Below are 10,861 nucleotides of genomic sequence, written 5' to 3'. Positions count from 1 at the left end.
CCTTTTCTCCAGTGTCCTGGAGAAAAGGACACTGGAGAAAAGGACTGCCTTTTCTCCAGTGTCCAGTGTCCTTCTCCTTGTCCAGCTCCTCCTTAACTTGACCCTTTTTGCTTCTGTAGCTCCTTCAGGGTTTGCTCCTGCTGTTGGAGCTTCTCGTCAGGTTTGGCAACCTCCTGGTCCAGCAAGCTCCGGCCTGTTTTCAAGTCCTGTATCTGGGACTCGAAGCCTGACAGATGGGTTCGATTAGCAGCCAGCTCCTCCTGAGCCATGCTCAGTTTCTGCTCTGATGTCTTGAGCTCTCACTGAGGGCAGAAATCTCAGAGTCTTTTCCGTACACGTCAGATTGAAGTTTATTGATGTTTTCCTTGCTTTGCTCCACGGCCTTCTGCAGCTCTGCTGTTCGGCTCTTCTCAGAGGTCAGCTCCTGACCGAGCCCCGACACCTGTGCCTTCAGCTTATGTTCTTCTGGTGCTTTTGTCCAATCTGAGGTGCCTTCTGACCTCAGTCACTCCTCATGTCTCTGGCACGCCCTTTTTGCTGCCCGATCATCCATGTTGGTCCGTCACTGTCCTGCACAGTTTTAATGCAGAGTTGTTAAGGTCAGCATTCTTTTGCTTGGCCTCACTTTTCATCCGGACTTAATAGGCGTCTCGTCACAACTCTGTCAGCTGTCTGGAAATCTCCCCCGTGTAGTGAAACGGGCCTTGGATTTAACGTTCTCCGTCTCCGCTGCATGAGATCTTTTTCCTGCAGCACTGTTGACATTTTCAGGTTGTTGTTGTGGGTCCAGCTGCTATAGCATTTGGTCAGGGTCACATCAAAGATGGTAGAGAGGAGAGCAAAGATGATAGAGGGGAGAGCAGGAGTCTAGGTCAGCCTCGGCTTTCCGGGCCGACAAAGCAGCCTGTAATTAAGCATAAAGAGAAAAAACAAAAACAAAACAAAAACAGACGAACAGGAAAATGATGTTGTTTTGGCTGTGTTATTCAGAGAGGGGCCAGGCCCTGTGTCAGCCTTCTCCCCCCCTTTTTTTTGTTTTTTCTCACTATATAATCAACTCATGACTCACCAAGTTGACAGGACAACACAGGTACATGTTAAAATTCTTAAGATCATGTTTAATAATTCAAAAAAGGAATTTTATTTCATTCAGTAATCACTTATATTAATCAATCAGAAGAAAACATGTCACAATTTGACTCTTTTAACCACTAAATTTGTTGTTTCATCACTGGTTGGTTATACCAGTGTCTGTCTCTTTGAAGTCAAGTTGTTGTCCTGCAACCCAGAGAGTTTTTTGTTAGTAGTGGATAAACTTTATCATTTAACATCAGGTGTATGTTAAGTTTTGCTGCTTTAACCTTGCTGGAAAATTTTCACGTGTTCATGAATGTAAGCTGTTTCTTCATTGCGTGTGTGCGTTTGTGGGTGGGTTATTTTAACTTTTTTCTCAAACAAGGCATTTCTCTAATTGTGTGTGTTTTTAATTTTGTTTCCCAAATTTTGATTTCCCACCTTAAATAACAGCATTCCATGTCTTCAGCCAGGAATTAGAGCTTGCTTGTGAGATTCAGGGACACATGGTGCCAAAAACAATTCAGTGAAAAACTTGCCTGAAAATTTCCAGTGATGGTAACCGATAACTGGAGGAGAAGATGTCCTTTAAGCTTCTTTTTGGGGTGGGGACAAAGTGAGAGGTCAAACTGTTAAATTTTGAGCCAGAGCTTGGCCTGTCTGTCGTCCCAATTTTGTTAATCTATCCTTTTGCTGGTGTACTCAGGTCTCCAGGTTGAGAGAAATCCACCTGTATTAAGAGACTAAAACATTCATTTACTATTTTTCTTAAAACATCCATTTGGTTCATCTGCCTAGATTTTACTCTCTCTCTTGGTGCATAGTTCACACAGTCAGGCAGTTGCCTTTTATGGGCATGCAAGTTTCCGGTCACTTACCCCCAGCAGCTGCAAAGCCGTCTCTCCCATATCAAAACTCAGCCAAACATCAAACATTCACCGTAGTCATTCAAAACTTTTGTAATATTATAATCAGCAAAATCAGCGTTTTAATTACAGGCATGTATCATTGTTTGCAAATCATACTTATAAAACTCAATAACACGCTAAACAGGAAGTCCTCTATGGGCTTCAAAGCAGCCACCTCATTTGCATGTTCACACACTATCTAAAAATAGCTCGCAGCGCTGCAGCGCGCTGTTGTCACACACAGCCTCGTTTCACACTCAACTCTCTATTATATTACAAAGACGTCTTATATTTACAATCACTCTCAGGCCTGAAAGTTTTAGCGCCTACACAATTTTGACAAATTTAAGTTAACGGGTCCAACCGAAGAAAGTCCAACTTTTTTGTAATCAATTAACCAGTATCAGACTCTAACTGTATCTGGCCTCATCTCTAAAATCCCTAACTCAATTTAAAAGTGTCCAACACCCAAGGTCCAACCTTTGCTGCCCAAAAAAGCGCAGATACCGTTCAACACGGTAAGGAGACTCTAACTCCTAGCTTATTCCAGGATGCCCTGTACCCCACAGTCAAGCCAAACTGAACTAACCCTGTTCGCCGACAGGTCAAGGTCGCGCGTCCGCGGCCAGGAGGGAGCGTAACCTCTGGGCTATGCGCCTCTTAGTGGACTCTAACCACCGTTCTTAAATAATTTATAATACTTTTAAACCGCCGTCAACCCTCTAAGGCAAGAGTATGACTGACGCAGATGCAACGTTATGGACAATGGAGACTCTAACTCGCAACATGGCCAACACAGATGCAATCCTTAGACCAATGGAGACTCTAACTCACAAAATGACCAATTCCCTATCAAACTACCTGAGACTCTAACTCAGTATTATTTTCCTTTATCTTGGGACTCTAACCCAGTATTATTACTTTATCTTGGGACTCTAACCCAGTATTATTACTTATAACCTTACTTCAAGTTTCAACACTCATGAGATTTTTCATCAAAATCAAAACAGACACTCACCGGCAACTTTTACTGAATAGACATTTAATTTTATCGTCCAATTCAGCACACTTCGGATAAAATCAACAGGCCTGTGCCTACCTCTTTTATAAAGGCGCCTGTCCACTCAGTTCGATTGCCGGATAATGTCTGCCCGTCTGACCACCTCGGACCGTCCAAGCCTCCAAAACTTCCATCCCAATACCACAGGACGAGCCCCCAAAACTGTTACGGATTCAAATATTGGGGATGGATACAAGAGGAAAACCAAAAATAACCACACTGGTCCGGCCGGGTCAAGTCAAACGATGATTTAATGAACACACGCGTGGGAGATGGACACCATACAGCAGACAGCATCAGATCTCAAAATGGTGGAGCCTTGATCAAACTCTTATAGCCTCTAGTGGCCCCCACCTAATCATAAAAGCCTAAACATTCACATTCTTTCTCACACACAGCACCTAAGCTACGACCTTGGCTCCCTGTTTATCTGCTCCTGCTGAGATGGGGCAGTATGCTCTGTTCTCTTCTAACCAGACAAACAAGGCGATGACTTTCTGCAAACAGTATTTCTTATAACTCAGCAGTATAATGCATCATAAAACAATATTTCATTCATTCACAATAAATCAGCAGTCTAATATAATGCAAATCAGTTTACCAAATGTAATCGTTATCACCTTCTTCTAATTCAGGAGAATAATGCAAACTAAAACTACATAATAATTCACAATCTTTAATTAGGGGTCTAACATGGCATAAATAATATCATAATCCGACAACGTACAAAAGACAACGGACGTGCTCCAGGATGCTAGGGGCAGTGTTGAGCTTTTGTTACCTAGTGGCTACACAAGCCAGCAAGTACCAACGACCGGATTTGGTGTGTGGTAATAACAGGTAAATGAACATTATTTTTTTTATTTGACTATATATGAATGCTTGTGTATAAATACACAAACAATACACATATGCTTTCAATTGTGTAATTTAAGTGATCTAGGTAGCTCTGTTTTGGAAGTTCAGTTCATGCTAGAAATGTGTTTTGGAGTTTATACGTGTTTTGTCTCTAGGGGCCACCGCATATATAAACATATATAAATAAAACCACTTTTTTTTACATTAGTAATTCCTTTTGTGCATAATTTTATATTATTGTTAATAATAAATTAATTAAAGCAACAAAACAACCTGAAGAGCCGGTTCGGAGCCGAAAGAGCCGGCTCTTTTTAGTGAGCCGAACCGAAAGAGCCGGTTCTCTAAAAAGAGCCGGAAATCCCATCACTACACTCAAGTATCTTTGACAGTGTATATATAGATGTATTATATATGAGACAAATGTTGTTCCTTCAGTATGTTGGTGTAACCAGTATGTAAAAAAAATATATAAACAATGGGCAAATCAGAAGACTTCAGGAACGACAGGAGCCCAGAGGATGGGTAACCACAATGAAAACACAACTGCAAATGATGAAGCAATGGTTCAACTGTATTTGAAATTTGTGCACTGTATTGCATTTACAATAATAACCAAAATTGTGTGTGCGCGCACAGATACCCAAAATAAAAAAAGAAAAGAATGTTAGACCCGGGTCTTTTAAAGTGTCAATAGGATCCAGATCAGGCCTGTTTGGTGATCTGGTGAGTTATTGGTGTGAGTTCAGTCCACGATCGATGTATGGTTTGCACTGTTTTGTCCTACCACAGTTCAGGCAACCAGACTTCAAGATTCAATTCCAAATGGGCTGTGGCTCGCCATCCATTGCAATGGAAAATTATTCCTCTTCTGTGGATTTCCACAAAGTCTGTAATCCAAAGTTCTCCGGGAGTCTCGGCTCCTTTCTCCAACTCAAAAAGCCTGACCTAAGAGTGAGGTCAGAATTACTTCAACTGAACATTGTTCACACTTAACTAACAACATTTCTGTTTAAAGTATAAAGCATGAACAAAATGTGTTTCAATTTCTAATGTACAACTAATCAAATTCTAAGCGTTTTCATTACATGGCAATGTAGCTATCACCAATCATTAAAGCAATTCACACTGCTCATTAAAAGTAGCAAACTCAATATACTCTGCTCACTGTCAAGTAACAACAGTGATGAATAAAAGTAACACAATAAAACATTTCAATACAACAGATAGACATACTGTTTTTTTCCTTAACCTAACAACAGCTAATAAGTTCTCAACTAACACTTAACAATGGGAGTGTGCGTTTAGCTAATACCCTCTAGCTACTTGCATAGTACTGTCACCATTAGCGTTTGTTTTTTGAAGCAAACAACGTTAACATTTCAGGATGCCGATCAGTGGCTATAACAGTTTGGTTACTCACCAGTGCAAAGCACTTCGTACTCATAAAACTAGCTTCGGCTATCCAAATCTGGCGGCTAATCTAGCAGACGCCAACAGCTTCGCTGTTTCAACAGCTGCTACCATGTTTTCCCCACGGGTACAGCTATGGCGCGTGTGGTCTAAGCAGCCTTAGCAGCACAACCAAACATGAAAACACAAGGCGGGACAAACAATCCCATTGGTTGGACTGCATTTGTATCCAGGTCAAAGAATAACCTTTGAGAAACAAAAATAAATAAATAACACAAATAATGCAATTCCATACAAAATAATTTGGATTTTTTCTTTAGAGTCTCTCTCCAATCATAAGTGTTTTTAAGATCAGGAAACAATGAACAAAATACGCAAAAAAAACTAAAATTAAATGAGATAACTGACAAAAAAACAAAATTCTTAGTACAAAGACTACGCTTACAAAATTATGAACATAGTAATAAATCCGGTCAATTTCTAGCAAACCAGCTAAAAATAAATAAAGAATAAACAACTATATGTGCTGTTCAAGATTCATCTGGGAACACAATATATGAACCGAAACAAATAAACAACATTTTCAGGGATTTCTATAAAACTTTGTATTCACCACAAATAAACCCATCTAAAAAGGAAATTGATCAGTTTTTAGACAACATAACTCTCCCAAAATTATTAGACTCTCAAGCAATGGCACTGGATTCGCCACTGACATCAGGTGAACTCCAGGAAGCCCTGATAAGTATGCCCAATAATAAGGCTCCAGGTCCAGACGGCTTTCCTGCAGAATTCTACAAAGAATTCTGGACGATTCTAGCACCAGTTTTTTACAGAACGTTGTTAGAAATCAAAGAAAAGGGTAGACTTCCATCAAATATGAATTCTGCAAACATTAATCTCCTGCTAAAACCAGGCAAAGACCCTGTATATCCCTCAAGCTATCGTCCAATATCCCTTATAAATGTAGACCTCAAAATAATCTGCAAAGCTCTCTCGAAGAGACTAGAGAAAATAACCCCCCTCTTAATTCATCCTGACCAAACTGGTTTCATAAAAGGTAGGCACTCATCAACAAATACACGTAGATTACTTAATTTGATAGACTACTCATACAGTAAAAACCTTGAAACTATAATATTTTCTTTAGATGCAGAAAAAGCGTTTGACAGAGTTAACTGGAAATTTCTATTTGCAACTTTACACAAATTTGGTTTTGGATCTTCTTTCATCAACTGGTTAAAAATATTATATAATTCCCCAACAGCTTGTGTCAGAACAAATGACCAGACATCCTCCAGCTTATGTCTCCTGAGGGGCACCAGGCAGGGATGCCCACTCTCCCCTTCATTGTTTGCAATTTTTATCGAACCACTAGCAGCAGCAATTAGACAGAATTCAGCAATTAAGGGCATAAAATGCAAGAACGTGGAACATAAAATCAGCCTTTATGCGGATGATGTGTTACTCTTTCTCCAAAATTCACAAACCAATATCTCTGGGGTGATTGAATTGATAAACTCTTTTGCAAGAATATCAGATTACTCAATTAACTGGTCAAAATCTACAGTCCTTCCGATTAATTGCTCCTTCCATAATTCCTCTTCTACTGCACTGCAATCGGGAAATATAAAATGTTTAGGTATTAATATTTCTCCCAAGCCACAGATCTAACTAAATTAAACCATATCCCACTTTTAAAGAAAGTAGAAGGGGATCTGGCTAGATGGAAATGCCTACCCATATCACTCATGGGAAGGGTTGCTGCTATAAAAATGATGGTATTACCAAAAATAAATTATTTATTCTCAATGATCCCAACTAAACCGCCGCAAGATTGGTTCAGATCTCTAGAGAAATTCATATATGTCCAAATTCCTTTGGAAAAATAAGCCCCCACGTATAAGTTTAAACACACTACAAAAGACCAAGGATAAAGGAGGATTAGAACTACCTAACTTTCAGCACTACTTCTTAGCCAACAGGCTTCAGTTTATCTCAGGATGGCTAAAACATACCCTCTTAGATGAACCTTGGCTAGATGTAGAACAAGCACTTTGCAATAATCTAGAGATTTCAGATCTACCATTTATCAGCTCAAACATCCAACGACATGAATGCTTCAAAAGCGTCAACATCAGCTCTTCTCTGACAGCATGGTGGGAGTTTCTGAAGTTGACAGAGTCTTCATTAATCCCATGCAAACATACACCTATCTGGAACAACCCTGACATATTACAAAACAATAATATGATAAACTTTTCAGATTGGAGTGGTAAAGGAATCAAATATGTAGAACATATACTAGAAGGAACAGAATTTATTTCATTTGACAGACTACTTACACTACATCTAATCAGAAATCCCAGTCTTCAATTAATTCAATACAAAATACTACATAGAGTGCACTATACAGGTCATCGGATGTTCAAGATGGGCTTTACGTCTACCAACAACTGCTTACACTGCCAAACCAATTCACCGGACAATTATATCCACGCTCTTTGGTTCTGTCCACCAGTTCAGAAGTTTTGGCGCGAGATATGTGAAGACTTATCAAAGTGTCTTCCCCCTTAGTGTGTTTGTTGGGCAGTTTAGATAATGTCACTTCAGAAAAGAATATAGCCCATATGGTTTTCACTGCCCTATGCATAGCCAAGAAAACAGTCCTCATGAACTGGAAAAATAAAAATAATCTTAATTCTAACCAATATAGAAATTATCTATTAGATTACATTAGTCTTGATACAGCTTCTGCCACTGCATCAGATCAATTGCTCTGGGCTCCTTTGATCAGCTCCATCACCTAGTGGGGGTGGGGGGGTCATAGTTTGGTCCCGCCTTCACTGTTGTGATTGGTGTGGGGGTAGGGACAGACTTAGGCCGTCGGGGGGTTCCCCGGGAGCATCTTCCTTGGGGGGCTCAACCCGGGGTAGCGGTCATGGCCAATTAGGGGCTCTGTTGGCTCCTAGGTGATGGTTTCCTCGTGGCTGCGTGCAGCGGGGCTAGGGGAGGGTCTGTGCTGACGGATGGGGGTTACTGACCTGGTAGCCTGGCTGTCCCTGGGTGGGTCCGGGACGGGCGTGAGGTTCTGGGGGCGCTCCGGCTCTGGCCTGGGGCCCTGGCCGGGCCTCGGGGGCTTGGGTCCTGGTTGGTGTGTTGCCGGGGTTGTGGGCGGGTGGGTGTATGGGGGCCCAGCCCTGGCGCCGCCGGTGCGTCGAGCCACCTGGGGGGCTCTTCAACTGGTGGTGGTGGTGGTGGTGGGGTGGTTGTCACATCTTGCAGGAGCTTTCCTCTCTTCAGGAACTCTCTCTGCAAGAGGGGGAGATACAGGAGAGGTGGAGGAAGATCTCAGCCTGGGCGTCTATTGTCTTATGTAGTCTGGAAGATGAGTGGATGATGGGGTGGGTGCAGTTTTCTCTGTGGTGGGGTTGGGTGGACTGTCCCGGGCTCTGTGGGGCCGGGCGGCGCCGCTGCACTGGGCCCCGGTTCGGATGGGCCTGGGCCCCCTTTCCCTGGCGGGTCGTGGAGTATGGGGGTGCCTACTGGGGTCAGCGGGGGAGCTGGCCCCAGGGAGGGGTCACTTGCCCCTCCCTTCCTTCCCTCCCCATCTCCAGCTGCCTCCCTCTTCCCGCTCCACCACAACCACCCACACATGCAGGGCCTTGGAGTAGGGGTGTGTCACCAGGGTGCAGAGGAGGTAACCCCTCCCTCCCCCCTCTGTCCCCTTCTGGCTGCCTCTGCCTCAATTTTATCCCACAACTTAGACATTCACATTACTCACACTCTCATTACACATACATATCTGTGTAATACACACATATATGTATGTATGTGTACATCCTGTGTGTACATATACATATACACACAGGATCTTGGGGGTGGGCACGCTACACGGAATCCAAATTACCATCAGGGTGTACACCTCACCCCTGGCGTCGTTGCCCATCTCTCAATTTTAAATACACGTAGACATTGAGGGCTAGCAGGAGGGGCTATGCGCTTACCTGCTGCTCTTTGGCAGGTAGCTCCATGCCCTCCTGGGTTTTAAATGCACCTTAGAACACACATACATCAACACTACAATGAGCGGGTGGAAGGAGGTTAGGAGTCTTCTCTCACCCCCGTTCTCTGCGGCCTGCTGGAGCAGGGGGCTAGGAGGAGGAGTTGGCCGTCCGACTCGGGTTTGGAATGTGGGGCCTCCCTGCTGCTGCGGAGTCGGGGCGGTCTGCTTCTCCCCACCGCAGGGAAAAGGGTAGCACCACCTGGGTCTGGGTGCAGTTCCCCCCTCCAGGGGCAAGGGTACCTAGACCCGGTTCGTAGAGTACGCTTGGGGAGTGTGATTGTGTGTACAGCGTCTCTTTATGTCTGTCTCCACGTTGGTTGAGTGTGGAGTAAGTGCATATGAGAGCATGAGGGTGGGAATGGATGTTTGTATCTGTGTGTGCCTGTATGTCTGTGTCTATATGTCAGGTTGGGTATCAGACGCCACCTCTCTGAGGACATCTCAGGCCCTCCAAGGTTTGGAGGCCTATCTCCCCCCACCACTTCCCCTGCCGGGGGCGGACTCCCTCAGACATCGGTGTGTTGGTGGTTCTTTGTGTCCGGGGATGGGCGTCCAGGTACACACCGGCTCACTCCTTGGCGGCTGCTTATCGGGGCCTGGAGCCTGGGGCTCGCTCGGGCCACTTCGGAGGTGGGGTGCCCCCGGCCTCTTGGCCTGGGGCTCGGTCACTCAGGCACAGCTGGCTGCCGGCGGAGTTCACGGGCACGTCACTGCAACCCTCCCTTGCTTCTGCTCCGTGGCTGCTGGGTGACCCCTCATCTGGGACTCTCCTCAGCTCTTTCTGGGATAGTGGCACGGCTGCCCCTCTGTTGGTCTTCCTTGGTCTCTTGTGTTCTGGGGGACTCTGGATGTCTGGAGTTTTGATCTCCTCCATACCTGCTTCATGCCCTGGAGGACGGGGCAGTGGCTCCCCCACACCCTCTAGCAGATCATTACATGAAGGAACCTTTAAAAAAAACAAAAAACAAGCGCGTCCATGCTCACAGGTGTACACACGGGTGATCACACACACAAACTACACCCTTTTTGGCTCCTACCTCAAAGCACACTGTGCTGTCGATCTTACGTGCTGCACAATAATGTTTAATATTTAGTATTTACTGTCATATTCCCATATATCATTGTGATGTTGTTTATTCTATTACTCTCGTTTTCTTCTGCTTGTTTTCTTTTTTCTTTCTCAACAGGTGATCCAGGTGATCGATATATGTATTTTTTTTTTCTGCTTATTCTGTTGGTTTTTGTTTTTTGCCCTTCTCCCCCGTCCCTCTTCTCAGCTGTTTTTCGTTCCCTCTTTCTTTCTCCCTTTTCTTTCCCCCAGTCAAGTCTGTCCCGTATTCAGCAAGTGAAAATAAAATAAATAATAAAAGGTGAATCAAATGGACCATTACGGCAAAGCTGGGATGGTCAATTTGGTAAAGTAAATCCGTTGGGCATCTTTCTTCGCCTTTAGACAATAATTCTGATGGCAAAAGAGCCAAACGG

At 43.8% G+C, this 10,861-nt stretch overlaps 1 long non-coding RNA gene across 1 annotated transcript; it reads right to left on the bottom strand.

Annotated features, from left to right (window-relative positions):
• Nucleotides 1–1,887: 1,887 nt before the first annotated feature.
• On the bottom strand, nucleotides 1,888–3,757 carry LOC146491530 (uncharacterized). The gene is made up of 2 exons (XR_014872431.1): nucleotides 2,904–3,757; nucleotides 1,888–2,870 (listed from the first exon to the last, which is right to left on the bottom strand). It is a non-coding gene; the product is annotated as an uncharacterized LOC146491530 (long non-coding RNA).
• Nucleotides 3,758–10,861: the final 7,104 nt, after the last annotated feature.

This window comes from Neolamprologus multifasciatus, chromosome 23, assembly GCF_963576455.1.
Source record: "Neolamprologus multifasciatus chromosome 23, fNeoMul1.2, whole genome shotgun sequence".
Classification (NCBI taxonomy): Eukaryota; Metazoa; Chordata; class Actinopteri; order Cichliformes; family Cichlidae; genus Neolamprologus; species Neolamprologus multifasciatus.
This window is presented reverse-complemented; position numbering and strand designations above follow the sequence as displayed.